General features: G+C 39.0%; 1 long non-coding RNA gene across 6 annotated transcripts in view; it reads right to left on the minus strand.

Annotated features, from left to right (window-relative positions):
* Positions 1–24,923, minus strand: part of LOC146763588 (uncharacterized) — a 51,449-nt gene extending 26,526 nt beyond the window's left edge. The window contains exons 1-3 of one of the 6 annotated variants that reach the window (XR_014951652.1): positions 4,898–24,923; positions 1,027–4,795; positions 794–923 (exon numbers count right to left, since the gene is read on the minus strand). This is a non-coding gene — a long non-coding RNA (uncharacterized LOC146763588). Of the gene's footprint in view, positions 1–793; positions 927–1,026 lie in introns of all 6 variants that reach the window. The other 5 variants (XR_014951653.1, XR_014951655.1, XR_014951654.1 and 2 more) reach the window with 5 other exon arrangements.
* Between the last annotated feature and the right edge of the window lie 232 nt (positions 24,924–25,155).

Below are 25,155 nucleotides of genomic sequence, written 5' to 3' on the forward strand. Positions count from 1 at the left end.
AGTTTGAAACTGAAATACTTTAAATCTGAGACTTCATGGCTCTTCCAAAAGCTCCTTGGGAGGTCAGGATGGTGTGTATTTTCAATGCAACTAAATCATGTTTACTAATTTATGGCATGATGTACCTGTTGTACAGGTAAATAAATGATTTTAATAACTGGCCCAGCTACTTCCCTGTAAATTAAAGGAAGGTGTAAAACTTATTTTTTTTATTAAGTCCATCATCATGTAAAGACAGCTATGACCCTATTTCCATGTAGACATAACAGTCTGCTTTTTAGCCCATACTCATCTTAAGGACACAAATGTGTCCTTCCCACACTGAAATGTCATTTCAGTCACAGTAGGGTCAAAAGAGAGCAAAATTATCTGCAAACCCAGAAATGCTGATTTGTCGTTGTGTACTAAGCCATCTTCTTTATCAGCATAGAAGAAACTAATCAAAAAGTGGCATAAATTATTCTGATATTTCATGCTTTCCAACAGCAGCTTTTTGTTTTGCAGCTATTGACCTGACCAGTTGTCACCAGCACAAATTATTTAAGTTTTTCAAAATGCCATTTGGATTTCACATCCATCCCTCCCCCATCTAGCCTTTTCAAAAATGCTCTTAAGTAAGGCAATATTTTGCCAAAATGGGAACCATATGATTTTCTCTGCAATGCAACCAGTAAAAACTGCAGGGATGGTGCATGCAGTCAATGAAACAACAAACAAGAAGGAGGAGGAATGTATGTGCATGGAAACAAAGAAACTGCAGAAAACAGAAGTGATAGGGACCATGCTGGTGTACCTGTTTGCCCTTTGCCAAGAAGAAGCAGGAGGATGCACCCATAATTCAAGCATGCAGCCTGGGAAAGCCCTCTGAAATTCTTGGCCACGCAGTTTTCTGGTGCCTTCATAATTACATCGTGGAACAGACTCTGCTGGGACATCACAACAAGTCACAACATCTTTGAGCAACCCACAATTTGCAACATTATAATGGTAATGCAACTGTATGATGAAAAAGCTTTGTGGACTCACTGGTAAGAACTGGTTCATTGCTGAAGTCAGACATTTTCCTTAAAGTTTAGATCAGGAAAATAATGCTCCAGTCAACAGGAGTGAGAGGTGAAACTGGTGCTGCAGAGAAATTTGATTGGTGAGTTCTGCCCAAAGCCTTTCATTCAGCAAATAAACAACCAAGTTGATCTTTAGTGCTAAGCTGTTTCTGTTAGAAGAAATTAACTGTCCCCACAGAACTGAAAAAATTGGAGTAGGGAGCAAGTCGTCAGATGAGCCTAAAGCTGTAAACTGACCTAACTGCTAGGAAGGTACCTGTTTGCACCTAAGCTTTACATAAAAGGAAACAAAGGTAATTCAAAGTGTCTCTCTTTTCAGAGATGCAGTTTAACTGCATACTCCAGCCCTTCTGTAGCTCCTGTGAGGCACACCACTAATATTTTCAACTCTGAAGACTTCAGTGAAAATTTTACAGCATTGGGATTTTCACAGAGGTATGTCAAAAATTAAATTCACACAGGAAAAAAAAAAAAAACAAATCACAACATATAACACCACATGTTGTTTAAATTTCTTCAGAGACCCACAGCATGCAAAAAGGAACAGGTCTGTAAGATCTGATCTGTACCTCATTCAGCTCCCACGTTGCCTGAGGATGCAGCGGGAATTCTGAACCTTGATGTTTCATTAAAAGATTAGCAGCAGAATCAACTGGCTGCACTGGAGAGCAAATGAAGGCTGAGATATCCCATGATACTGAGATAAGAGCACGACTCTCCTGCGTGCCATGAGTGGTTGTGTTCCCCACAACTTCTTCCACCAGGAGAGAGGGAATTTTTCCAGTGGAAACCCAGTGCCAAAGCAATATCTGATGCTAATGGCGCTTAGGATTTTAGCTTTTGTATTTTTCATATATTTCTAATCCTGCAATTCTTTAGTGTATAGCTCTAAATTCCATACAGAGCGTTGGATTTACTTTCCCATTTTGGTCAGACACAACAATTCCTCTCCAGGCCTGGGAATCAAGGACACCCCACTGCCTCAGACCCTGAGAGATGGAAACAAAAGTGATTTGGTGGGGGCCAGACGTCATTAGCTGAAGCTGTAATTAGAAGATTAATCCCCAGTATGCAACTGGTCCAAACCTATAAAACTGTGAAAACTCATGACCCCTTGTCCATTTTGGGTGCAGCCCCTGGGTGGGTCTCGTCTGCCCAAAATGTACCTGTAGGCCCTTCAATAAGTATAACCATTTTTAATTCCCTTAATTCTGTCTCTGTTTTTAGGTAGTCCCAACAAGGCACCACTAACACCCTCTGGGGCACACTGGAGGTCCCTCAGCTGCCTGAATGCTCAGTTTCTGCCATGCTGGTGAGCAGGGCAGGAGAAGAGGAGGAGGAGGAGGAGGAAGGATGCGGAGCTCTGGCTGGATGAGCTGCAAGTGGAGAAGCCAGAGCTGTCCTGCAGGAGTCCTTCCAGCTGGCACCAGATAAAGCAGCCCTGTAGCTATTCTGATTTTCACTGGAGGGGTGGCTCTGAGCCAGATGTTGGGTCTGAAGAGGCCTGAATGCAACAAGTTGAGCATCAAGCCCATAATGCTGAAGAGAAAAGCAAAGCAAAGGTGCTTATCCAAGTTTAACTCAGAATATTGGGCCATAAAATGAGCTCTGTATAGCACTTAGCTAAAACAGAATACCTGAGGGATTATAAATCTTTTCCCTCGAATTGCAGCATGTTGGCATGGACAGCAAACGCTGTTGTGGAAGAGTTATTTCAAAGTATGACAATTGAAATGAATGTTGTGGAAGCATTTACACATGTTTCTTTGGATGTTACCATTCCCTCTGCTTTGATAAGATGCAGGCAAAATAGCTTTCATAACTTTAAAAATCCCTTTTCACTTGTATTTTATATAAGCCCTGTAAAATTGAGAGTACAATACATTTCCTCATTGCAATCAATCTCTCTTATATATGTCTGTGGATAGAAATATGCAGAAACACCTGGTTTACTATTCTGGGATCTCACATTTAGGCTGATATCTTGCCACCATTTTCTACCAGATTAATATCTTTTTTTTAAGCACACACACACACACACACACACACACACACACACACATGTATATGTATGTTAGTATAAATATACTTAAATGTATAAAACCACATGAAATTCCAATACCAGGTTGGAATAAAATTAAAATACATAAACTGGTTTTTTTTTGTTGTTGTTGTTTTTGTTTTTTTTTTTTTAATCTATAACAGGGTTTGCTACAAGAAACAATAAGCATAAGAAAATATTTTTAGGAGTAAACCTTCACTACAATTAGTACATGTATTTGTTTTGGGCTTTCAGGAACTCATTTACTATCTTATTTATTAATAAAACTGTGAATTTTATAAATTTTATTAATGAATGGCAAAATGGGGCCCAGGAATGAGCTGAGAGTCTCTCTCCTTCTGGCTGGGTTGATCAGAAATTTATCTCAAAGAATTTAACCATGCTATAAATAGAACTAGTCAAACTTCTGCTTATGAATAGTTTCCCTGATGGGAGACAGCAGGTTTTTTTGGTTGGTTTTTTTTTGGGGGGAGAAAGATTTTCATAAATATATTTACATTTTTTAAAATGAAGATAGGGAGTGATTTGGTTAGCAAAATGTATGTTGGAAGGAAAAAATAAAAACATTCTTGCTTTCATCTCCATTCTTCAAGCTGAAGATATGATCCTCTCCCACCTAATTCTAATCATAGTGTGAAGCACAGTTAGAGCCTCCAGGCTTCAGTTCATTCCCAAAGCCCACAAAAACCCTCCAAAACTTAGATATACCAAAAGGACCTTTCCACCTCGTCCTCCTCTTTTGTCAGGCCACACAATTAGAAACAAAAAAAAGTATTATTTTTTACTCTTTTAACCTAAAATTCAGCTGGTATTTTGCACCCAGAAGATTATTCTGTGATGAAGATTTTCTTCACAGGGAAAAGAAATCTTTGTGGGGCCAAATCCAGTTCTTCAGCATTGCTGGTTTATGATTTCCCACGTAGCTGACACCAAACACTTTCTCTGCTTCTCAGATACACAGTATGCATTTTTCAGTAACCTATTTTTCATCTTTTGGACTCCCAGGAAGACACAAAAAATAGCAGTCAGTATCATAGAACTGATTTTTCTTTTTCATTTTCCTCATAAGAAAAGATGACATGGTCAATGTCTTGGACTCTTAATTAATGTAGTATTTTTTGCTGCTTAGAAATTTGTCTTCCCTCTAACAATGAGCTCAAGACAACACATTCATATAGGCTCCAGGATTTTGTATAATCCAGAAAATTAGAGTAAAATGAAAAAAAAAAATCCACCCAAACCAAACCAAAAGAAAAGCAAAAAACATCTTCAGAGATCTTCTGAACATAAAAAGCCATCTGTAAGTTTAAAGATTAAAGAATATGACTAATTAAAGCTTAATTGAGCTTTTAAAACCAGACTTTTCAGGTTAAAAAAAAGAACCTTATTATTAAATTCTTCTGAAATTAGGCATAAATAAGTAAATAAATAGTAATTTTGAGACAACCAAAACTCCAGAATACTCACCAGGTCATGTACCATAATTTTTCTCTTGTTGCCATCAACATTCTGCTGGAGAAACAGATGTTAAAGACATCATGACTTGTCCAGTATTGCTTGTTTGAGAGAAGTAAAATGTCCTCATCTATGTTTGATTTTATTTGGAGGTACAAGTCCTCCCTGAGAACTGGCAAACTGAACATGCCTGCAAAACTCATACATCTCAGACCTGAAGAAAAATACAGTGAGAGAGTTTCCTTAACTTTTGAGGCTTGTTGGTACTTGGAAGTGAAATCCCAAACCCAGCTTCTGAGCTAACTTAATGTCTTACCTGAACACAGTTAAATGCATCCTTGAAATCCATAATTTATATGGTAATTTAGCCTTTTGTTTTCTGCTGTGAGAAGGACACTCAAGTCAGCCTCCATTTTAACAAATACGTTGATAATTTTGATTTTTTTTCCAAGATGGGGTGCGTTTGGTACCTGATCTGCAAGAAGTTCATTCCAGCAGTTTTCCATCCTTCCCTCATCCTTCCTGAGGGCAACTCTCCTTGTGGCATTTCTGCTTCCATACCATAGCAAGAATTTCACAAAAATGAGATCAAAAACCTTCCTAGTGTGAAAAGGTGGCCTGAACATAATGGGATCTGTGAAGCTTGATGGCATGTACAATTCAGTCAAGAAGAGGAAAATGGAAGGATGGGGCAGCCCAGGCACAAATCCCATTAGGCACTCTAATATATAACTTCCAAGAACCAATTGCTTATCTGTCAAGGCAATTAATCCCTAGACTGAAGTGTTATAAAAATGATGTCTTATTTTTTTAAATGGTATTAAGGACAAAGCTCTTTTTTTGAAGTTTGGGTTGAGGGTTTTTTTAATTAATTTTCCTCTCCTCAAAGAACATTAAAAAATAGTGCTCCATAAAGATTTTCCTTTCTAGTTCAGTGTCCAAAGTAAAAAGAGCAGAAAACCAAAAATCAGCTTCTTCCAAATGAAAAAAAAAAAAAAAAGAAACTAAAAAAACCCCAACAAACCTTCCTTGAAATGAATATTTGCCAAAAAACATTCTTTACCTAATAAACATTTTGTTAAATTCCAGGAAATAAAAAATTACATTTGGCAAATCTAACCTCACTTTCTTAGAAGTTAAAAACCCCACTTTATTTCCTGTAACAAAATCTTCCTGTAAACCTGAAGAGTTTTATCATGGAATTATCAAAGGAAACATTTTGATCTTCCTGATGAACCTTCCTCCCACATCAACCCTTCACTCACAAACTCTTCCCTCAGTTTCATCCAATATCATAAATGTTATTAGTGGGAAATTATAGTTTAGGGGAATAGAAGGAAAGACAGAAAAAGCAATTAATAAAAGAAATATTTACATAGTTTACAATATTTTATGGACCCACCCAATGATATTTTGCACTACCCATAAATGCTTGCTACTTAAGAGAAAATGAACATTAAGACTCCAAAGTCTCTTGAAGTAAACATAGAGACTCCAAATTACTTCACTAAGCACTGGATCAGGCTTTCTGGCATCTGGCGTTGGAAAGATTCATTGCACTTTTTGCCAGTTCTGACAAAAGTTATTTGAATCAAAGGTTGTACATCCAAGTGGACAGCAAATAACTGATCAAAGAAAAAAAAAAAAAGGAAAGGATAGGTTTTCATTTAAATTGTATTGCTTAGGTTGTCTCCACAGATTTATATCATTCTTCATTCCCATTTATATTTGTTCAAATAGTGAATGCATCCACTCACTGTTTGAGAGTTCTGAAATAATTAGAAACATATTTTTTTAAATATTTAGAAATTTGCAAATCCAAAGACGTCACCAGCTACCCCAACTCTCTGTAGTTTTTCTCTCTTTATTTCCTGTAACACTGTCATGATGACAAACATGAGTCTGCCACAACCTCTGCTAAAACTCAGAGCAAGATCGTGGGACTGAACCTCATCAGAGAAAACAATTCAGTGTTACCTGAATTCCAGTGCATCATTAGCAGTTTTTTCACTATTTGAAGAGTCAAAGTGACTACTTTTGTTTATGTTAAACACATTGAGCTTTGTGAGAAACAGGTGCCAGGCATCTCCTTTCATTTTTGGGACAACAAACAGTTTTTGCAGTGCAAAAGATCTCACTGCCCTTTAGGGGTGAAGCCAAAATTTGGACTTCACCCACATCCACAGGCATGTGAAACTGCCCCACTCGTGGTCACACCAAGGATGCACATGCTGCCCATCAAAGCCAGAAACAGTTTTGAGAAGTGTTACTGCATCAATTCAACACTCTTTTATTTATTCCCAGCATCTCACAGGGCAGCTCTGAACAGCCAAGAGGAAGATTTAAGCAAAAATTCAGAACTTTAGAAAGAAACCAACCAAGCCACCGAATCAAGCACAAGGTTTTACTGGCTGGTACAGCTTGGATCAGGGGTGTTTATGGGTTTATAGAGGTTTATGTAGGTTTATATAGGTTCAGCAAGAATTTGGCTATGGCAGGACTGAAACCTACATGACCACAGATCATGAATTTTAGCATTAGTCACAAAACAGAGTAATGTGATGTAAAGCATTATCAACTTGATTTGGCTTAGGGTTTCCTTGTGGGGGAGGAGGGTCTTGATCCTTCTGAAAATTGGTGATAACATTTATTCTGCTTTTTTTCATCTTAAATATTCTCACCTTGAATCCCCCTGATTTAGCATTTGTCTTTGAAAACAGCTGGAGACCCAGGCTACATCCACAAGCAAGTGATGTTGGCATCAAAAAGCATGGGGACTTCTTTCTGCTGTTACACACAACTCAGTTAAAGAAAAAGAGAAACTTTTCAAAACATTTTGTAGCAGCAGCCTCATTTCATCCACTGCATTCTGTTAGAAAAGGGATTCTCACACTTATTCAAAGCAGTACTATAAGTTATCCAATGTTTTGGGGATGTCTGGGCGCTGCCCTGAGGCAGAGGGAGAAGGATCACACCTGGAAGGCTGCAGAGCTGTTTCCTTGCTGTCCTGAGCCCTCTGTTTATGGCATTGCTGACTGCCAGCCCAGTGAAAGTTGCTCCCAAAGGCTGGGTGAGCCCTGCTCCAAGGTCACTGAGGTATCCTGATGTGATGGGAAGTCTCTGAAGGTGGACAACATGGGCAGAGCTGCCAGGTGACCAGGGTCAGTTCCTCCCAGGGCAGTGGGCTGCAAAGCAGTTTCCCCCAGCTTTGTGTACTTTTTGTGCTCCCAAAACACAACCCCTCAGGGCTGCAGGTGCTCCTTCCCTCTCCCAAGGCCTGTATTCAATTAATGATTGCTTATCTTCACACCTTGAAGGAGTAAATGTGCTCCAAGGCACTTGAGCCCTTACCTGCCTTCTGCAGAACACCCTCAGCATGGCTGTTTATGGAGCCAGCGTAACTCAGCTTCCTCACCATCATCTTCCTTCCACCTCCTGGTGTGCTGGTGAAATTCCAGGAGCACCTGAACTGGAAGTGGGAGCTAGGGCTGACAGGATGGTCTGAGTGAGTGGGGTAGGCTTGGATTCCCACCAAGAGATGGAGCACCCAAAAGCAGAAATCACAGCCAAGTTATATCTGTGCTGCAGCCAGAGGGAAAGTGAGAAAGTTGCCTCCCTGGCTCCCAAATTTCCCTGGCTGCGACAGGAGGAGAAGGGCTGAGACCCACAGATTGAACTGAGTGGAGCTGTACCCTCTCCTACTGTACTGTGTGAGCTGGCTTTGCATCTTAGGTGGAAAAATGCCAGTTTTCCCTCTCCATTGCGTGCTGCCCAGGAGCTTCCCAGGAGGGAACCCCTACAACTGTGTCAGCACCTGCTGGGACAGGAAAATGCTCTTAATCACAGGCTCTAGGGGCTGGCACTAAGTCACCCAAAGAAACAGAACGAGCAAGTGTGTCAGAAAACCAGCATGTACTGGGAGAAAAAACAGACTTGAACAGGATTGGGGGCAGGTTTAGTAGCAGGGTTGATGAATCACTGTATGCTTTCCATGCCAGAGCATGTTCAAACATTAGGTAAATTTTGCTAGTAGTGCACATGCCAGTTGCTCTTTGGTGCAGTGGAGTGGGGAAGTGGCTTCTTCACAGCACCAATGAAAATACAGCCAAACAGGGATCCTGTCACATTTTCACATGCAGAACCCTGTCCTGCCACAAGAACTGGCATGTGGGGAAGCACCATGGTACTGAGTTAATGAAAAGCTAATTCAGTTAGTGTCCTGCTGTTATGGCAAAAGGAAAAGATTTCCCACTCAGAGATGATAGAGCTGCAGAGGAAGTTCAGTCAGAACTGGATGCTCAGACTGGATCAATACACCACTTTTCCTTTTTTTTTTTTTCTTTTCAGGTCTGTAGGCTATGAGGGAGGGAAGGCAGAGCAGAGGGGAGGAGAGGTCAAAGAAGATCCCAGCAATGGTGAGTCACCAAGGCCTGGCACTTATTTAGCAAAGATCATGAATGTAATTACTGCAGAGGCAATAGCTGCTGTCTAACAGCGTGCTTTTCATCAAGCTCGGCAGGGTGAGCAGTAAAAGCTCAACTGGGTGATATGGTTGTACACTGACCTGCTCCCATCCTGTTTCTTCATGCTGCAGAAGAGAAGAAACACAGCCTGGCACCCACAGGATGGTTGGATGTGTGCATGTCTTTCTGCTCATCTGCCTCCCAAATCCTGACAGGCTGTCATGGCAAGCCTCAAAAACAAAAAGACAAAACAAAACAAAGACTGCTCCTAATCCAGTCCAATTTAACAACCAAGAATTAAGCTACTTCTCTTTTCCTTTGACCTGACTTGCTCGAATCCAATTGTTCTTGTCTTGAAAGTAGATGCCATCAACCAGTGCCAGCAGTGTTTCCTGATGAGCCTGCTGCTCTCTCTCCAGGGCTGGCAGGCTGATGCTGTTGGGAACCACATGGTAACACGAACACCACTGAAACAAACAGCTTTTGAAGCTCACAGGTGTACAAACCTCACACATATACAAATCCATGAGAAATAGAAACACTGTGTTCTGTCAGCACTGGTTAACACTGTTGCCTAGAGCCTGGTTTTCAAATAAACAGAGCATTTGTTTTCGTAGCTGGAAGTGTAAAGTGAGACACAAAAGGATCAGGCATAAGACTCCCTTTCTTGCTGGGTCACAAAAAATCTGTACTCTTTGTGAGTTTGGCAGCAGATGCTGACATGGTGACTATGAAATACAGAGATCAAAGAAGATGGCACAAGCACACGACCTCCCCATGAGAAAACAGAAGAAAACCCTCCTACCTCCCTTCTGCTTCACCCACATCTGTCTGGAGGACCAAATAGGCTTCCAGCTCCTGAGAATGCCTGTGTCATCATCCTTCTTTAAATTATGAGCACCACCACCTCTCCAGCCAATGCCAGGACCTGTCAGCTTTAGAAATAAAACTGTTCTGTGGAAGAGCTTGCTGTTTTATTACTTCTTTGCCTGCTGTGACAAAATTTCCCTTCCTATTTACACAGTTTCTCATAAGCAGGTTGTCGAGGTGAAGTGTTACCCCATAATAATTCCTCTGCTCTCTGCACTTTTCACATTCTGGGCCTCAAGACATGTCTCAAATATTAATCAGTGAGAGAATCACTCTCTGAAGAGCTATGCAGAAAGGAAAATGAATTTGAGAGGGAATACTTAGATACAGGCAAAATGGGCACTGCACAAGTACACTTAGTTATCCTCGATTCTGTCATATAGCCACAGCAATAAGAACCAAGAATTTGTCCTTTTGATCCTTGTGTGTTCAGGTAACTCAAAGAAGTTTCTCCTGAGGCTCCTCCTAGGTTAACTAAGCCTAGGTTAACTACATTAAGTTGCCTTTAGCAATTCTTTTCAAGCTGAAGTAACTCCAGATGTTCAAACTAAGCTCAGCATTTATTTAGAGTGTGATCCAAGAGCTGATGCTTTCAAAATGCTCTTAGGTTTGTATTAGTACCCTATAAAGAGAAATACCCAATCATCAGCTTCTTAGAAATCTATGCTATAATGTAGGATGTATATGCTGACTGCATGCTGACATTAAAATTTTTAACAAGCTCCAAAGAGATCACCAGGATCCTCTTGCCTTGCCAAGAGCCTCACCCAGCCATTTCTGCATGAGGCATATAACTTCTATGTGAGCTATACTGTATCTTATTTTAAAAGATACTAATCTTGATTTAAAGATTGGAGAATTCCCCGTGCCTCTAAGGTAAGTTATTCTAATAGGTAATTATGCTTTCCAAAAAGGAAAAAAAAAAACTCAAGGAAAAAAAAATGCAGTGATAAAACACCTACAAAACCAAACCAAACTGAACAAAAAAAAAAAAAAAATCCCTTTATTACTTTTCTAAATCTGTCTAGCTTCAGCTTCCAAGTGTTATGTTGCATACTGCCATTTACTGGTTTAAGACTATTTTGTGTCAGAAATCTCTTCCCCATGTAGGTACTTGTATGATGTAATTATGTCAGCTCTTCATATTTCTGGAGGAAGGAAGTAGATTTAGCTCCATAAAGATTCTCACAGTAATTCATATTTTTTTTTCCCCAGTCTCAAATAGTTCCTGAAACTCTTTCCTGCACCCACTCAGATTTTCCAAAATCCACTGGGCTGTAGGATTAGGAGCAGTGCTCTGGTGCTACTCTTGTTTTACAGTCCTAATCCCACCTCCCCACGCCTACTGGAATCAAGGACCATATTTTCTGTCTTGATTACAGCATCACTCTGGGAACACTTGTTCACATGGCTTACCCACCATACTTCTGCTCTGTCAGGAGTCAATCAGTTCCAGGTTCCAGCAGTCCCTGTTAAAATTCCACACATCACTTTCCCATTTAATTTTTTGGCTGGGTGGAAAGATTCTCTGATTGTGAGAGTCTGTCAACCCAAAGAAGTCACATGGATCTCCACAGGTTAATTCTCTCACCAGATGTTCTTGTCACCTGAAGGTTGATGAAGGAGTTATTTTGCTTTTAATTTATTGCTATTGTTTTTATCTAACAATATTGATCAGCAACATCTGTTTTCTGTTAAATATGCCTTTCCTTGCCATACTTATTCTTAGTACTTGTAAACAAGGAACAGACCAGAAAGCAAGTTCAAGGAAAAGTTATATATTTAATATAAACCTTCGATCCATTATTTTCTTTTTAATTTTATTTTTGCTTGTTTGTTTGTTTCCCTCCATAAATTATTTGGTGGATGTTGTCTCTGCTTTGTCTCTGGGGAGTACAGAATTTTTGCCAGACTACTAACAAATAAGCTGATTTGGATAAGATATAAGAAAAAGGGATTGATCTTGATTTTCTTATCACAACAGGACTGAGTACCAAATTGACTATATTTGTAAGCATATGAAAGTATGATTGAAAAACAATTATAATCCTTCTTACCAATTCTAATGTCACATGTTTGAAACCTCTAAGCCTCTTTCAGCCTATGTCTGAGCTTTATATCTAGGTTTAATGACAATGAGAGTTCTAGCACATGCTATCATTGCTTTTCCTGATATTGCTGATTTCAGAGCTCAGATTGAACTCAACCCTAACAGGGCTTCAACAAGACACTGAAACCCCTCTGTCACCTGGAGTTATACTCCATGAAAAGTTACAGGAGAACATTTCAAATTGCAAAACTCAGCACAGCTTGTCATCCAAATTCACAGAGAATTGAAATTCAGTTACTGTGGTTTCAGAACTTTGATCCTCAAGATCTCCCGTGACTTTGGGAATTTAATTCTCACCAGATGGAAACAGCAGAAGATATCTGAAGCCCCAGACTTAAGGCATCTGAGGATGAGAATACTCAATTTACTTGAGGTGAAAACAAAGCAAAATGGGGTCACTTTGCTTTTTGCACTTATATCCTGGTTTGAATGACTCCATTTCCATGATTGTTTAAATGAAAATTGCTTCTCCAGCTTCACACTGCAAGAGCAGGTGAAGACACGTGCCCACTTGTGAACAGCTTTCCTGCTTTGTAGTGGCAAGAATTTTCCACACCAGAATTCCTGTGCAAAAAGAAGAGAGAGGAATTTCTCTCTCAAGGAAGAGAGAGAAAGACCTGTTACAGTGATCTGGAACTGCAGCATTTGCTCTCACCAGGCTCCCAAAATAATGTTCTCCTGGCTGAGGCCCTGGGAGACTGGACAGACATCCTTACAGAAATCTGGAGGAGCAGTGCTAAGCCATTGCAAAAATTATTGTAGCAAGAAGATTTGATCACAGCAAGGTAATCCCTCCTCTTCACCAAAATATGCTGAGTGCTGTGTCTCAGTAACATTTCTGCCCATTTTCATTATTGAAACAATTCTTCTGGAGCTAGGAAAGATTTGTTGGGTTGCTGGCTTGGAAACCAGAGCTGTTATGAACCTTGTGGAGCTTCATCTGCAAGATGACCAATATAGAAAATGACCAGAAGGTGACCAACACTGACCTTTCTTCATGGAGCTGTTTTTTCAGAGTGGTCGAGCATATCAAAATAGGATGAAAGTTTTGGACCTTCTGCACAAAACCCTAAGAAATAAATCTCTTGGCATTCTTGGAAACATGCATCTCAATTGAGTTTGGCAGGGAACTAGAGGGATGACCTTGTTCTATTTACATATGCAAAAACACCTCTTCTGCAATTTAATTTCATAAAATTAAATCATGGTATATCTTTAGCAGTTTCTTTTTGTGTTGATGAAAGAAGAAATTTTATTTTCAGTTATGTGGAATTTTGAAACATTCCAGACCATCAAGACTTCAGTCTGAATAAATACACATAATGTCTCTGGCACATTTGCAATAGATGACAAAAAGCAGGTATTTGAAAATAGTCATCTTGAAGTGAAAATTAAAAGTGGGATATAAAATGTGAAGCTCTGCTGAGGAAGGACTTGGAAGCCAAGCTAATCTCTGTTTAAATATTTATAAAATTGGAAGCAATAAATTCTATGTTCCCTCTCTTTCTAATAGTGTGATTAAAGCAAGGAAAAAAACTCCCATTAAATAATAACTTCAAGATTGTTTTTCAAGGTTCACTCAGTCTTTCAGAAGTAAAAACCTTTGAAATACACAAAGAATTTTTCTGGAGCCATCTCTGGAATACCAGACAATCAGAATGGTTCTTCCATGCAATACAAATTTTCTGTAAGATTCAAAGGAAAATAAGTAGGCCTGACAGAGTTAATGTAAACTTTACACATTTTATGATGCCATTTGCTCTTCTTCTTACACATGTTGAGTGAAAAAAATAATATTATACTCAGACTAAGCACATATTCACACTTATTCCACATTTTCAGGGATGCAGATGAATGATGGCTAATTCCACTCTGTAATCACTGTTACACATCCTTCTTGTTTCAGCAATGTCTCATTATGACTCTTCTTTGTCACAAAAAACTGACAAACCCCCCAACCTAATCTGATTCTTGGAGCAGCAGATGGCCATCCCATCCCAATAATTCAAAACATCACACTGTCAAAATACCTTTCCTTTTCTTCAGAACTCCTGAGAGGATCTTAGTGGCTGTCAAGGCAGAAAATAAACGAGTTAAGACCAAATTGTGTGCAGATATCTCAGTTTGGAGGTTACCTATGCGTGATGCTAATGAAAATGTTGAATGTTGAGGGATCATTGGCGACCTCCCAGGAAGATGGAACACAAAAAGCCTGGCATCACCCAATTCATCCAGAAATACCCTGTTTTCCTGCTGTAATTTCTTATCAAAAAGTGTCTGCCATTGACTTAGGTGGGTGGGAAGGCAGCCTTTTGATTTGCTGCTGTGAAATAACCCTTGTCCTCGTGCATGCTTTTGGTGGAACAAGACTGAGATAAAGCCTTGGATAAAAACATTGGCCACATTTGGCCCAGTTTAATTTCATTTAAAGATGTGGCTTCAGCATGCTGATGCAAACAGAAATCTGACATAAAGCAAGAGGATGGGTCTTGTATGAAGATTAGGGTACCCGAGGGAAGATGGGATCACTTGTGTTTGAAGAAGAGCTGTTCGAGCTGAGGGGATCCTTGAGATAAAATGGTTTTAGGCATCATCTACTCCCTCTGCCACAGAACTTGACAACTGTGCTGTGGCCTGTGCCAGACCACAGAAGCCAAGAGAGTCCAAAGATGAATGCAGCCCAAAGTTTCCAAGGCAACAGATATAAACAGGATTTCATTCTAAGGTGAACTGATGTTGCAGATAACCAGAGTGGCTGACTTGCAAAGCACAAAGGAGGGAAACCAGCAGAGTTTCTTGAAGCTGTCCATCCAAACAGCTCTCAAAACCACAATTTTAATCCAACATTCAACCATAACTTTACAGTCCCATAAATCAATCACCAAGGCTCACTAATAGCAGTGAGAATATGGCAGGTATTTGTGCAAGCTTCACTAAAAATTAGTGTTTTCCCAATGCTGCATTTGAAGACACAGACACACCTACACAAACTTTTCATCAAGAAAATTTTTTGCCTTAAAAACACTTTGAAGATGTGAACAATCTTTCTAAAGTTTAAAGATTTTAAATGGGATATGACTATGCAAATATAATGGAATGAAAAGTATTTGGGCGGGGAGGGAATGGTATCAGAATTTTGATATATTTTTTACAATTTAAATTGCATTTGTATTATGTTTTTTCCTTGTCTACATAATATTTTTGCACAAAATAAACATGTGCTTAAATTAATATTTAAATATGTCTTTTTGTGAGTTTATATATAGCTACATGTGGACATATACAAATCATACATGAATACCTCCAGTAAATCCTAACATGAACAATTTAATGGGAAAAATACTTTAATTGTTTTATCCTGATTTTAGAAGCATTTAAAGCATTCTGATGCTTTTTTATTTTTAAAAATAAAAGCATAAAGCTTTAAAGAGCAGTGAAAATCTGGTGAGGAATGCACAAGCATTAAATCTGATCTTGCTTTTATTGCAGCTCTCATGACAGAGGCAGGATTAAGCAGTTGTCATTTATATACATCATTTGCAGCCAATTAACCTTAGGAATATTTATTATTTCACATAGCAATAGCTCTGTGTTGTCTCACAGCCAGCATGTCACCATTCTGCTTTTACTAGAGGTTTTCCTCAAAGTCTACAAACAGCTGAAGTCCTTCAACCCCAAAACACACAGAGAGTGTTTAGTTTCAGCTGAAAGGAAACACAAAGGAAGAAAGTCATAGAGCTCGATGGTAATATTTTCCTGATCCACCCAAAGATCCACACAGGCAAGAAATGGGAATACCTCAATAATTATTAGGAATACTTAGCCTCAAGGATTTCTCTACATCTGAGGCACTGCAGAAAACATATTTTGAAAAGGATTAAACAGGAGAAAAAGAAGTATGGAACAGAAAAAAATTATTAAATTAGACCTCACTCTATCCAAGTAACATGTTACTTTTCCACAAGAAAAGTAGAATGTGTAAAATCCTTTTTTCTGCATTAACTCATGTAATTTGACAAGTATTATATTAAACTCTCATATCTTCCAAAATAGGGCAGACCTCTTGGAAGATGTTGATTGGCTTCAGATAACTTTATAAGCATATATGCAAATTCTTTAGAAGACGGTCCTGCTTGAAAAATGGAGGGGGCTGTTGGCACATTTAAGCTATACAGACCATGTGGGTACAACCACTGGTGCAACTCAGACTCTTAAACTTTATATTTTTAAGTTCTTGGTCCATGCTGCCTTCCAGAGTCTTTTGACCATCTCACTCAGGAACTCATAATTCCATATTTTTTTTCTTTCCCATCAAAAAAGAGCAAAAGGACTTGAAGCAGAACATACAAATCTCATCTCAAAATAATCTGGAGGGTCTGAGAATTTACTTAGATAAAAGGCCCACAAGAATAAATTTCAAGTTAAAAAAAAAAATGCTGTGACAAATAATGGAGTAATATACACAAGTGCCTGGAAGAAACCAAGGTTTGTCAAGCATATATCATTGTAGATAATACAATTTCTTTTGATGATTAAATAATGGCATTGGTGCATTGGGGAGAAATAATAATTATGAAGTGTCTTGTACCCAAAGAATGTTACTGACATAGTGTGGGAACTCAAAATGTCTCTCAGACATTTTTAGAGGTTCCAGGCCTTGGTCAGAAGCATTCTAGACCCTGGCAGACAGCTGAAAAACAACTGTGATTTTGAGTTTGAGCCATGGAATGAATTACCAGCTTTGGAGGTGGAACGAGCAGTCACAAAAGGTTAGATAGTATAGTAAAAGTAGTTACAAAGTAGAGGGGAAAGTTTTTTAGTATTGTACAGGGGGGTTTTAACACATGTACAGGGGGGTTTTCACTTTGTACATGGGGGTCAGAAGTTCTAAGATGGAGGAAAGTGCGCTGAACCCATCCTTCTTCCTTCTTCTTCCTTACCTCCATGTTCTTGGTGATGTTGGCACTCACAGATTGGTTTAGAGTAGAAATGCACTTGGTAATATAGGTAGTAGGTATTGGGGAATAATTGTAAACATGTTATACGTAATATATCTTATAAAAGATAGCAGCAGCCCTGGGCGGAGAGATAGACGAAGAAGACAGCAGATAGAGAGGATGTCAGGGTGTGTGTGTGCCTCTACCCAGGCCGCTGATCAAATAGCCGCAGTCCAAGAACATAATCTGTTAGATAACTAGCAATAAACTGCCTTGAGACCGAACAGCTAAAGCCTGCGGAGTTTTTCTTTGGAAGCACGGGTTGGAGGAGGAATTTCAGCACCACATGTGGCCCCAAAGCAAGGCTGGGGTTCTCACAACATAGTTTCATGTGATTAGTTTTGATGTTCTCCAGGACTGGAACATGAATGGTGGAATGGCATCAAACAGCTTGGGAAGAGCACCCAGACATCCATTAGGCACAGTTCATTTTCAGAATGATTGGAAGCATGAGAAAACATTCTTCAGGTGGCCACTTCCTCCTTGACCCTGTCTAATGTCTTCAGAAACAATGAAGGTGGAAGGGTACAAAGTTTATAAAATCTGAAGGTAACAAAACAGGATGAAATGAAACAACCTTGAAAAACAGCACAATGTTCTGAAATGGTCCAGTGAGTACAAGTGTGATACTTTTTCCTCATTCAGGGGCAATTAGCAGGGCAAAATGGGGAGCAAACTGACACAGCAGCAGCTCCTCAGCTACCCACCAAGGCTGGCTGGTTTGAAAAGCTGAACACAAACCAGAATTGTCAGATCTTTGGGTAAAAAGAGGCACTGGGAGATTTGAGTGCAACTTGACTCCACAAGAGGTGGAAAGTAACATGCCCTCTGTGTTTACCTATGTGTTTCAAAAATTTTGTATACTAAGTGTTAAAAATACAAAGAAGGCAATGGAATGGGAGAAAAATTTTTAAAAATCACAACCAGAAAAATAAACCTTTAGGGAAAGATTCAAAAGCTGGTATGGTTTAGCCTGAAAAAAGGAGTTAAAACAGGGAGTTATGAGAAAGCATACAGGAGGATCCTCTTTCAGGAAAAAAGGAGAGTGCATCTCATAGATAATGTATGCAGTCTCCATCCCCTGAGGTCTTAAAAACCAGATTAAACAAATAATTTTCTTAAATGACACAGTTATGGATGATTTGACTTTGACATAGGGGTTGGACTACTTTACATATAGAAGTGCTTTCCAGACCTATTTTTCAATGACTATATGAAGTATTTGAGCACTATCCAAGAGAAATAATGGATTGTTTACAAAGTCATCCTTTTTTCTGTAAAACCTGATGAAACTCTGTAACTGGAAGAATTAATGTATTCATAATGATTTTTGTGTGTGAAATCAGTGAGAGGAAAGTATGCACTTCAAATCAGAGTTGTGTACGCCTTGTGCTTCAACATTGAGCCTTTAACTAAATAGTTTTCTATAAGGATACAAGTTGTCCTGGAAAAAAATTTATGTAGAATTTACTGACTCTAAATCTTATCCAAGTTTGCCTTCATTGCCTACACTAATCCACATGTTTTTACTCCATCCCTCTAACATCATTTTAGACTCAAGGTTATACCAATCCCCTAAAGCTATTAATCAGTTCCCAACTGCACTTAATCCTTGCCAAACAAAAACATAATTATGTACCTACAATAACTTTTAGAACCCTACCCCTTCCCTTTTATTCAAAAGATTTTAACAAAGACATTAATGGAGACTTCTAACTCAAACATCTTCTCAGGCATGAAAAAAAGCTTCAGGAAAATCTGTGCAAAACCTTTCCAAACCTATAGATTCCAAATCTATCATTCTTTTTATGCTATTAAAAAAACCTAAATAATCTTTGAGCTATAACATACTAAGATTTATAGGTGAAAATGAAAATTTAAAACCAGCATCTACTAATAAATGTATAACAAGAAAGTAAATGTGATATCAAATAACAGTAAGACTCTGCCAGATATCAAAATGTCCTCAGGAATTTATTTAGAAACCAGTTATGTCCCTTTTAATGGGTTCAGGTGTCACTTGGAGTTGTGTGAAATGTTAGTCAATAATTTCTATGCAGATCTGAGCAACCAGAAGAAAATGTTGAAAGCTCTACATTTCATGAAAGCAATACCTGCACTGGAATAATGGAAAAAATAGAGAAGTCCAGTGCAAAGGCTCATCCTATGTACTTTGGATGGTTGAATGTATTTTACTTCAGAAGAAAAATGTAAAACAACCTGAAAAACTGCAAAAATGAGTGGTCAGGTGACAAATGAATGTAATCTTGCAATACCAGAAATAAGGGAAGTCGCAAAATAATGCTCCTGATTTCCTTAGAAGCAGAATTCTCTACATATGCATAACACAGAGCAAAGATCTTATTTTCCATATCTTTGCCATCTCTAGAATTGAAACCTATAAGAAGGCAACTTGCTAGGCAGCACAGTACAAATTTGGAATTAATGAATGATAACTTACAATAAATGTTATTGGAAATAAATGGAAATAAAAATGGATCCTAAAAACTAATATTCCTCCAAAAGGGCAGATTCTATCTCAGTGAAGCCCACATAAAATTCTTATTTTCTTACACAATTTCTTGAAAAAGATCCATAAAATGAAGGATAATATCTTACAAAATTACTTTTGCCAATCACATCCGTGGCTAACTTCAAACTGTTCTTAATCCTTCATGATGTATTTACAGATGGAAGCAAAATAATATCTCCTTTGGACACAACTATTATAACAATGACATGAAAAGTATAATCTGAATGACTCTGAGTAGCTTTACAGGAAAATGAATTTCAATTTACAAGGTTGCAAGAGGGCATGAAAATGTGTAAACCTTCTGCTGTACTTTAGTTCTGTCCTATTTTATGAGGAATAGTAGATAGACAGATAGGCAGACAGGCAGAGAGACACTTTGCTGTTAGTTGTGAAAAGAGTGACTATTACCACCAGCCCATGACATCATTTCCACCTTTGCCAGGTAGAGATTTCTCCATTTATGTTTCAAAAATTGCTGCCACGCCAGAAATATGACAACACAACTGTGTCACCCTGTCACAGACAGCCACACCTAGCAGGGTTTTAGTCTAGCCACCACCACCAAATGTGACAATGACAATCTGTTTACAGCAGGATCTCCCCATGATCTCCTGTTTGGGGATGGATTTTTGGTTAACACTAAAAATTACACTGTCAGTTATTTTATTTCACATGTTCCAGCTTGATTAAGTCTAACATTAGTGTTTTTTACTGACTTTAACCAAAATCCCATTTGGTTATTCACAAACATTTTGTGGAACAGTATCATCTGGTGCATGTTCAGAGCATTCAAAGCAGCAGAGCTTTTGTTAGCAGACGTTTTTGTATTCAGACTTTGGAATTAGCTGACAGATTCATAGGATTGAAGCTGAACATCTGCTCTCTGTCAGTCACACATCTGAGAGAGGGAACAACTATAAATTAATCTATCCAGATTTGTCTGTAATTTATGATTCCTCAATTCTCCAACAATTTCAAAAGGAAACATGCGACTAATTTATGATTTCTTTCATTTTCTTTGTCTTTCTCCCTAACAATATCCATTCTTCTTCCAACTGCAATCCATAATCTGGCTTGTGGGAGACCTGCCCTTGCTAGCTAGGGGCAGGCAGGTTCCTGGTGGTCTGGTGGTACATGCAGAAAAGTAACGTAGTCAGAGCTCAAACCTCACTTCAGCTGAATACTTATTTTCCTTATTTGCAAAGTATTCCTCCAAAGCATTGAAAATCTTTGCAGATACTTCGTCTCTGCTCTCACCAGAAAGTAGGATTGGTGTGTGCATAAACACATTTGAGGGATGTTTTTATCAGACCAGCTCAAATAGGTGAAACCAGAATAGCGCAAAAACACAGGTTTGAGAACTTGGCTTTATACCACCTGCTTCAAATGTTGCTGCTAATTTTTCTGAAATAATTTAACCTCTTGGCCTTAGCTCTATATTCTTGAAGCTGTAGCATGCTATCTCATCCACAAAAAACTCCTGTGACTAGAGAGCTTTTCAGTGCTTTGAGATCACATTCCCAAATGTATGCTATGACCTAACAACTTGAAACTGATGCCCATCTAAGTGATTCTTGAGGACCTGTCTACAAAGATGTCTCTTAAAATGCATATCTGACTGCTACTGCCATCAGAAACTCCTAAAGAGTGACAGAATATCATCCAGCTACTGCAGAGTAATGGAGTTCGTTGCTAAAGCTTTCAGAATTTTGTATCAGTACACAAATGTATGTGCAGAAATAAAGATATTTCGCATGAATATATACAGGACTGACTAACTGGGAATATGGAGTGTATGGCAGACTTGCAGATAGGACTGGTGTCTTGTAGCTCTGATTGGTGCTTTAAATCAAATCACAGAAGTGGATTTATTCCCTAACTCTGAACAGAAGGATTTAGTGACAGTGTGAAAGTTGACCTTATACTCACACAATGCCTTTCACTCTAAAGGAGGTTCCTTAAGTTTGATTAAGCCTCCCCACCAAGACAGGACAAATATAACACGGGAATTGTCCCTTGCAATGTTTCTGCTGATAGCAGGGATGGCTCATGTCCCAGTGTGGAGAAGATTGATGCCTTATTCCTGGATAAAAGCTGTGCAAGGGTAAAAGTGGCTCAAGTTGTTGCTTTAAAGATGACCAAGAGCCTGGTCTCTGGTCTCCTCAATCTTCCCACAGGCTGGGCCAAATTATCCCTCTTTCTTTACTTGATGACTTAATTCCCAAAGTGAATTTTCCACACCTCAACTCAATCAATACCTTGGACTTAATACTAGTGCAAGGAGGAGCAGCATGTGTCTCCACCCTCCTACTGCAGTGGAAAACTGGACTTCCATTCAAATCTTTGTCCACTTGTTGATATTGACTAAGGAGAAGGAAGTGAACTGTCTCCTATTCCAAGCAGCTGTAAGCCTTAACTGGGGTCAGCAAGCAATAATTCACATAGTTTACCTGTTTAAATTGCAGAAATAATTCAGCCACTCAATCCAATAGCAAGAGGGGGCAAGGGAGAGGCAATGTCTACTAAACAAATCACAGTGCAATGCAAGAAGGATTTTTTTTGAGACCTGTTTGGAAGGAGAGCTAATAACCACACATTCAAAAATGTGTTGACATCACTCACAGCAATGGGCAGTGTCCCAAGGCTTACCCCAGGGACAGCAGCTTGTTCCAATCAAGAGCAGAACAGCAGTGCAGAAAACAATGAAAAACATTCCCTCCTGTGGGATACAGATCCAAGATGGCTTATGAGCCATAACCACTGTGCAGGAATATTTGTTCTAGAGGAACTGTCGGGCAGTGACCTGCAGGGAAAGGATTTTGTGCAAAGAACAAAGCAGAACAAAATGCTGTGGTGAGTAGGTCTAACGAGGTTTATCTCGCTCGCAGCTCTTTGTTTCACAAGTAGGCTGACTCCAGGCCTGCTGCACATGATGTACAAGTAGCTTGGAAATTTTTTTTGTATGGGGATTTCCTTTCATTTCCCTTGTATTTTTGCCATACATGCCATGATGGAGCCATTTGATTTGGAGACATTGCTGTGCAAAAGGCATGGTGGGGGTAAACACTCACTCAGGTCCTAGAAAGACTTGTGGGTACTTCTCAAGTTCATCTGCTGGCTGAACTTTCTCTGTGTATCACATTTCAGTGTATCACATGAAATAATAATCCATTTTTATCTGGAAAATGAGGGGTGTTGATAACCTCAGGCATTAAAAATGGGTCAGTGTAAATGGCCAAGAGCCTTTAAAGTTCATCAGAAGATAGAGAAGGACAAAGGGTTTAAAAAACACCACAACTGGAGGATATGGTGTAAAGCTTGAGACAAAAATTATATTTTGAGTTGTAATGGGGGGATAGGGAGAGAAAGACATCCTTATTGATGATAAATAATGAGAGATGGAGAAATTCTTGCATGGGCAATTCAAAGTCTTCAGTCTGTTTTCCTGTTCTAAACATCCCAATGAAGAAAATTCCTTTTCTATTTTTCTATTTTTATTTTTCTGCCTTTTCTATGCAGAGGGTTGTAGAAAGCAATAGTGAGAGTACAGATTCTAATTTTTTTTCCTTTTTTTTTTTTTTTTTTTTTTTCCGGGAGGCAAAGTTCTGGGAAGGGAAGAGAAGGGAAATAGGAAAAGAAACAGATTAAGACATTGCAACAGAAGAAGAAATTTCATCTGGGTACCCTGTTCTTCTTCCTTTGATTCTTTGCATTGTTCATGGACTTTTTAGTCCGTTGAAGATAGATGGTGTGCCAGCATGTATTGGTTATACATATTTATCAATGTCTGTGGTTTTGTCTTTGCTAGTTAATAATGACATTATCTTGAACAATGTGCTCATCCATGCCACTAAAGTAAATCTTCATCGTGAGGTTTGTCCTTTCCCCTTGGCTACCTAAGGACATCATCTCGAGGTTATCAAAGATATATCTATCAGTTAAGGTGGAACTGTTCACAGCAGTAGGGGTGTAAACCAAAGTCACTGGGGTGAACAGTTGCAGAGGGAGGTGAATTAAGTTGCCAATTCCCTGCCAGCAGCCTGGCAAGGAAGAATTCCCCTTGGAGAGCAGCCAGTTCAGGGCTTGTGAGACACAGGAATGATTTCTGAGTTGGAAAAACCTGAGGCACTAATGCTTAAAGGATGACAGGTGACTAGGCAGAGGTGTAATTATTAGTTTCTCTGCTTTTCTGCCATTCCCCCAGCAGATAGCACCTTCTGTTGGCACAAAACCAGTGTGTGTTTTCCTGCTTTTTGATTAAACCAAGGAGGCAGACTACTGTGTGAGAGAAGGAAGAAAAAAAAAAAAAAACAAACACACACCCAAAAGAAACAAATAAAAATCCAAAACATCCCTCACTTTGTCAGGGAGAAGCAAGCACATCCCTGACTGTTTGCCAGGAGCTGAGTGTGACAGCACAGCTGCTTCTCAGCACATCCGTGTCCTAGGCAGGGATTTTCCACAGTTGACAGAAACACCCAGGATAGGGGTCCAGGTCAGGGCTGCATGAAGGAAGAAGACAAGCCAGTGGAGAGGAACTTATTCTGGTTTTTCCAGTTGTATAGTACAAGCCACAGGATTGTGGTCCCATTGGTAAATGTGCGAGTGATGGTGGTTGTGGACCGACACCAATGTTTTACTTAGCTTGAGAGGGATTTCCCTGACTTCTAGAAATAGCAGTGTCCCGTTATTGCAAAACAATAAAACACAGCTCAGTGTGTGCTGAGACCACAGGTTGAGTCAGTCGGATGCCAGTGAGGAAACTCACTCTGAAATGAAATGTGGCCATCCACGCTTCCCTCAGCAGCATCACTGAGGGGCTAAACTGGTCTCAGACCAGACAGAAGGCTTTGAGAAGTACCAAAAATAAAACAAAACAAAAAAAAAAAACAAACAAAAAAACCCAAACTAAAAAAAAAAAATAAAAGAAATAAAAGAAAGACACTTTAAATCTCCCAAAGGAAGCACTGAAATTCAGTTACTTCCAGGAAAAGGCAATCATTTTTAATTGAAAGGGGAAAAAATGATAAATAGATGCAATAAAATACTTTTGACATTTAGAAATATTGATTTGGAACAGAACATCTTGTTTTTCATTATTGAGTCAAAACATTTAGTTTCTCAGATCAAGATGCCAAAGAAGGAGAAAGCTCTACAAATCTTTCAATTTAACATTTCTGCTACAGGTAGATGTGATCTTTTTCTTCCAGCATGATTTTGCCAAAAATACAAATTGGGTCATTCATGAGTCTTCTGTAAGTGGTTCAGTACAGACTTGGAAAAGTCTGAAGCTCTTTGTTACAGTGTTCATGCCACCTTGCCTAGGTTATGGTGGTAATGCTCAATAAAAAATTGCTCCTAGAATAACCATTTGCTTCAAGTCTTGTTATCTCCACCTGTAATTTTTTTAAAATTACAGGTTTTGTTATGTCAGGCTCCTCAGTCTTATTTGAATGTGTTAGTAGGGAAAAAAAGAATTTCATTTCCTAAATAGAAGTTAGGGTAAATCCAGCTAATTTGTAGGTATCAGGTTGAAATATTCCCATATTTATCCATCCAGCCTACAAAATGAAAACTCCTGGCTGTCATCCTGAAAACCGT

This window comes from Lonchura striata, chromosome Z (genome assembly GCF_050655825.1).
Source record: "Lonchura striata isolate lonStrDom1 chromosome Z, ASM5065582v1, whole genome shotgun sequence".
Taxonomy (NCBI): domain Eukaryota; kingdom Metazoa; phylum Chordata; class Aves; order Passeriformes; family Estrildidae; genus Lonchura; species Lonchura striata.